Below are 6,614 nucleotides of genomic sequence, written 5' to 3'. Positions count from 1 at the left end.
TCACCCAAATTGAATCAAATTGGGTTCTCACCGTTTTTGGTAACTTTGTGATAAAATCCATGGTAATGTGCTCCCATTTCCACTTCGGGATTTCTAACGGTTGTAACTTACCATATGGCTTTTCGTGTTCGGCTTTCACTTGCACACACGTGACGCATTGCTCAACATACTTAACAACATCACGTTTCATGCCCGGCTACTCCTTCCTTAAATCAAGATACATTTTTGTTGCACCCGGATGAATGGAATACTTTGACTTATGTGCTTCATCAAGTAGCACTCGTCGATAATCCCCCATCTTAGGCACCCACACTCTTCCTTGAAAAGACAACAAACCACGCGAGCCCATAGCAATGAACTCCGATTGCCCCACTATTCGTTCCGCATGCTTGTTGTGAACATAAGCCTCTATTTGAATCACACCAAGTTTTTCAAGAAAATCGTTAGTAATAATCATAAGTAACAATCCCAATCGTAACGCCGGGTGGTGACTCTTTCGACTTAACGCATCCGCGACCACATTCGCCTTGCCCGGATGATAAAGTATTTCACAATCATAATCTTTCACCACATCCATCCACCTTCGTTGACGGTAATTAAAATCTCTTTGGTTAAAGAGATGTTTCAAACTTTTATGATCCGAATAAATCGTACTCTTGACACCATACAAGTAATGGCGCCAAATTTTCAATGCATGCACAACCACCGCCAACTCAAGATCATGAGTCAGATAACTCATCTCGTGTTCCTTTAATTGTCGAGAGGCGTAAGCGATGGCTTTACCTCTTTGCATTAGAACACACCCGAGCCCATTTAAAGACTCATCACAATAAACTGTCATGCCTTCTACACCTTCCGGCAACACTAACACCGGAGCTTGACATAACTTCTCTTTTAACAATTGAAAAGCAATTTCTTGCTCGTTCTCCCAATTAAACCTAGCATTCTTTCTCGTCAATTTCATCAATGGAGAAGCAATCTTGGAAAAGTCTTGCATAAACTGACGATAATAACCAGCTGGTAGCACTAAACAATAAACAATCTCAATATATATAATATGCTAAACAATCAACAATCTCAATATGGTTAACCATAAACGCTATGGTGATACCGGCTTGTGGTTCACACCATACGCAATTGAGTCATACTCTTTTATAGTGCTACCAGCTCGTGGTTCACACTTTGTTTTATAGTGCTACTGGCTCGTGGTTTACACTCGATGCTACCGGCTTGTGGTTCACATCTTAGTTTATAGTGCTACCGGCTCGTGGTTCACACTCGATGCTATCGGCTCGTGGTTCACATCTTATCACACACATGTTATGGCACTACCGGCTCGATGGTTCATACCATAACACCCACAAATAAACATGCCATATACACATACGTATAATTACTCCACTCACCTTAAAGTCTTCGTGAGAGTTAACCGAGCTTGCAACCTTCAATGTAACGTACCTATTACATTAGGCACATAATCAATCACACAATCGAATTGGGTCAACTAACTCACTCAACATCCTAGCGTCATTTTGACCCTTGGTGCAAATTCGACCCATTTGCACCTTCAATCCTAAGATTAGGTCAACTTTGCCAAAACCCTAACGCTAGCCAATTATGGTTTTAACCCTTTAATACTCACAAGTTTAGTGTGTTTTCATACTCATTTCATAACCTAGGTCGCCCAAGACCCATTTGACCCATCTCAAGGTCAACACACCCATTTGGGTCACCCACACCCTAATGACACCCACTAACATTAACTACCAAGCGTGTTAGTGATTTACTAAGCTTTTTAGACCCATTTACACACTTTACCCTTTCAAAACCCTAGGTTGGTCATCTTTGAGTCTTCATGACCCAAACTTACCCAAAAACCCCCAAATCACTAATAAATGGGTTTTAGGTTCATTTCTAACCCAAACCCTAACCCTTAAACTAATCAAAGTAAAGAAATCAAGGTTAAGAATTACCAACACAATCACCACATAGCTAGCGGCTAGATGAACGACTTTAGAACTCGCACTAAGACCCGATTTAACCTCCTCCTTCCTTTAATGGAGCTCTCTCACTCTAGAACCTCCTCTCTATCTAGGATTTAATGGAAGATGATAAAGTAGATGAAAAAGGAGTAATGAGGCTCACCAAAATTGATCTAGGGTCTTAAAGTCGTCCACAATGTGAAATTACCAAGTTACCCCTTTTAAATATCAAAAACACAAAAGTTAGCTCGTCAGACCATCTGGACGGCGTCCAGAATTCTGGAAACTGGGATGGCGTCCCACTTTGTTGGACGGCGTCCAACACAACTGGGAAAAACTGGATCTTACAAATAAGCATAATAATAACTTAGTTACGATACATTAATTGAAAAATGAAGAACATAGCTTACAGTGATTATTTATCGCGTAGCGTTACACGGGCAGAATTTCGACTTTAAAACCCGTAAAACATTCCTTACAATAACCCAATTATTATTAAATTAATTTAAAATTAAAATTATTAAAAATATAATTATGATTACAAAGGAAGAAGAAGAAAAAGGTGTATATTACTCGTCAATTCGCTGGCCTTTTATAGATGTGAGCTGATTTTGGGATCCATGCGATCGCATGGGTTCCCTTTGTTATTTCCATGCGATCGCATGGACAGGCTGGCCAGCATACATCACTTTTTTTCTAGTTTTGCCGACGTTATATTATATTATATAATATATATATAATTTTAAGAATTATTTACATATTATATTATATTCATGTGCATAGTTGACTTGTCATTTTTTCTCCGTTGCGTCGCGCGTTGATAGTTGGCTCAGGTCCCGGTTTCGAATTTTCGAACGTCCTTTCGTACGCGGAGATATTTTTTATTTTGCGTTCCGCGGCTCGTACTCTTATAATTTTTAGACGTTTCTTATCAATAAATGGAACCACTTGAATTATATCTTGTACATTTGAGCTTTTTGGTCATTTGCGTCTTCAAATCGTCATTTTCTTCTTTTGTCTTCGCACTTATTTATTTAAACGAATATTACATAAAAATAGAAAAATTGCAACTAAAAGCTTTACATATTGGAAGGATATTGTGCCTAAATATATGTTTATTTGGAGCACTATCAAATATCCCCACACTTGAGCGTTGCTTGTTCTCAAGCAATACAGAACTTAAAATAAAATCACACTTCACTCGAATCACTTTTTTTTATTCTCACACTTTATACATCAGTGATTTTGATACGGCGGTATAAACAATGATAGTAACGATGTGGTTTACAGTCTCACATGACTATGAAAAATTAGATCCTTTAAAGAAATTGGATCTTTATGAAAACATTTGATCTTTTGAAAATTCATTCTAGATTTTACCCTAGATAAGTTTTCCGGAATAACCCTTTACCGATATTTGCAAAATGTTTTTGTGGGTTTGGTGGGTTTCAGATTTGAAAATTTTAAATCAAAACTTATGGTTTTGTGTCACCCACTTGCTAACCTTGTATTAGGAAAGCAACACATCCAGTATACTTGCTCCGCATATTACCTTTCGGTAAACTACCATCCGGTTGTAAAGGAAAGCGTTGAACAAGTAACTGTTGAGGCAATGTCCCGTGACATGCAGATAATTATGGTCAAAAACATGTCGGATGCAATTACTATCCTTTGTAGGAGCAATAGTAAAGATCACCCTTTAGTTTTTCAGTCTGGCACAAGGTCCTGTCTTCGACCATGCTATGCAACCACCGTTCTTACGGTTGACACCCGATTTGGTTCAGGTGACCTAATGAATTCCAGGTGAATTCCTAGGATTTTACGTTCAATGGTAATGAACGCATTGAAAATAGATTTTCAGAAAACAAATCGGTTTTAATTTAATCAAAATATTTTCTCGTTCAAGCTCGAGTTTAGATATCATCGAATTCCATGAGTTTGTAATTCTCAATCTTTTAAAGTCAATCTCAGGGATTGAGTAATATCAGGCTTAAAAGCTGATTTTTAATCTTTAAGGAGATTATCCTTTCTGGGGGTCTGATTCATTAGTCTTATCAAGCTAATTTGCACGGCGCCCTGCCCATTTTACGATACAGATCCACTCATGGTTAGGATAGGTCTGACCACTTGGCGACCCTGTTTGATGCTGAGGTCCGTCGATTTTCTGCTGATTTTAGAGATGAATTTTCTAGATTTTTCGTCAACCTACAGCTGGTCTGGACGACAACTTCCTGACCTAAATCAAGAAGCGCATGTCTTTTTTGAAAGACTTTACTTCTTTTTAATGATGGAATTGATTCATTGATGTTCTGCGAGGTGTATATGAAATAGATTTATATTTTACTAGGAAAAACTATTAAATATGATACAATTTTACACAAGATATTTATTTATTTATAGAATGGATATACCTAAACCTTGCTACAACACTTATAGGCAGTGTACCTAATCGTACAGTAGTGTAGTTTTTAGTAAGTCCGGTTCGTCCACTGAGAATCTTTTAAACAAAGCTTAACACTATATTAGTTTTAATTTATAAAAATACAAATATATATATAAGTAATATTATTATTATAAAGGGGGTTTTTACCGTTTAATGACCGGTTTGTCGATTTTTGAAACTTTAGTCGCAGTTAAAACCTAATGTAAAATATTAAATAAATAAAAGGCTTAATTTAAAGCGTAAAGTAAATAACGATAATGAAATTGCGATAAATAAAATTGCGATAATTAAAAATACGATAATTAAAAGTGCAATTAAATACAATGACAATAAATAAAAGTGCGATAATTAGAAGTGCAATTAAATATAAAATAAAGGAAATTAAATATGAAATAAAATAATTATGCTTATTTAAACTTCCGTAATCATGATGTTTGACGTGTTGATTTTAGTTTTATGCCCATGGGTTAATTGTCCTTTGTCCTGGATTATTTAATATGTCCGTCTGGTTTTTGTCCATAACAGTCCATCAGTCATAAATATAAAGTGCGAGTTTCCTCGTCAAATTATCCTTATACCCAAAGTCAAATATTCCAACTAATTAGGGACTTAAACTGCAACAAGGTTTTATTACTTTGTTTAATAATTACACCAGGTTATCGACTGCGTGTAACCCAAGGTTTTAATACTTTGTTATCAATTATGCCAAGTGTCCTTGTACATAATTTTACCCCTGTTTTAATAATTCCATGGACTATTAATCCATTCCCGTGTCCGGTTAAATGAACGATTATTCGTACATATAAATACCCCGCCCATCGTGTCCGATCGAGTGTATATGGTTATTTATAGGGACGTCCAATTGTAAATCTTTATATTAAAATTAACAACCTATCATTTAGTTAAAAAAATATAAAGCCCATTAATAGCCCATAGTCTAATTTACACAAGTGTCGTTCTTTTGTCCAAACTCCAATTATGGTACAAAGCCCAATTACCCAATTTTAGTAATTAGTCCAACATCATGATTACTTCGATTTAAATAAGCATAATAATAACTTAGCTACGAGACATTAAATTAAAAAGGTTGAACATAACTTACAATGATTAAAAATAGCGTAGCGTTACACGGACAGAATTTCGACTTACACCCTTACAACATTCGCTAACATACCCTTATTATTAGGATTTAAAATTAAAATTAAAATTAAAATATAAATATATATATATATATAAGTTTACGTAGGATGGAAAGAAAAAGATGTGTAAAATTCGTCCGAATGCTCGGCCTTTTATAGGCCCACGTTTACTGTTCATACCTCCGCGAGTGCGGAGGTTTTTGCCTTTATAGGCTCCGCGAGTGCGGAGCAGTGGTTTCCAGCTCACACAAGTTTGGATCCTAGTCTGCCGACGGTTTTAATATATAAATATAATATATATATAATTTATATAATTAATTATATATTATATTATATTTATATACATAGTTAACTTGTAATTTTTAGTCCGTTGCATCGAGCGTTGAGAGTTGACTCTGGTCCCGGTTTCGGATTTTCGAACGTCCTTGCGTACAATTTAATATCTTGTACTTTGCGTTTTGAATCTTGTACTCTTGTAATTCTGAGATGTTTCTTATCAATAATTGGAACCTCTTTGATTGTATTTTGTACTTTTGAGCTTTTTGGTCGTTTGCATCTTCAATTCGTCGAATCTATCTTTTGTCTTCACCTTTTATTATTTAACCGAATATCACTTGTAAATAGGACAATTGCAACTAAAAGCTTGTCTTTCTTGAGGAATAATGCTATGAAATATATGTTCGTTTTTAGCATTATCAAATATTCCCACACTTGAGCGTTACTTGTCCTCAAGCAATATAGTCTTGAAATATACTAGAATCACTTCTTTATTCTTCACACTTTGTACATCAGTGATTTTTATACAGCGGTATAAACAATGGTAGTAACGATGTGGTTTACAGTCTCACATGACTATAAAAATTTAGATCCTTTAAGGAAATTGGATCTTTATGAAAACATTTGATCTTTTAAAAATTAAATCTAGCTTTTACCCTAGATAAGTTTTCTGGAATAACCCTTCACCGGTGTTTGCAAATTCTTTTTGTGGGTTTGGTGGGTTTCAGATTTGAAAACTTTAGCTCAAAACTTGTGGTTTTGTGTCACCCACTT

This window comes from Rutidosis leptorrhynchoides, chromosome 10, assembly GCF_046630445.1.
Source record: "Rutidosis leptorrhynchoides isolate AG116_Rl617_1_P2 chromosome 10, CSIRO_AGI_Rlap_v1, whole genome shotgun sequence".
Taxonomy (NCBI): domain Eukaryota; kingdom Viridiplantae; phylum Streptophyta; class Magnoliopsida; order Asterales; family Asteraceae; genus Rutidosis; species Rutidosis leptorrhynchoides.
Note: the sequence above shows the minus strand (reverse complement) of the source record.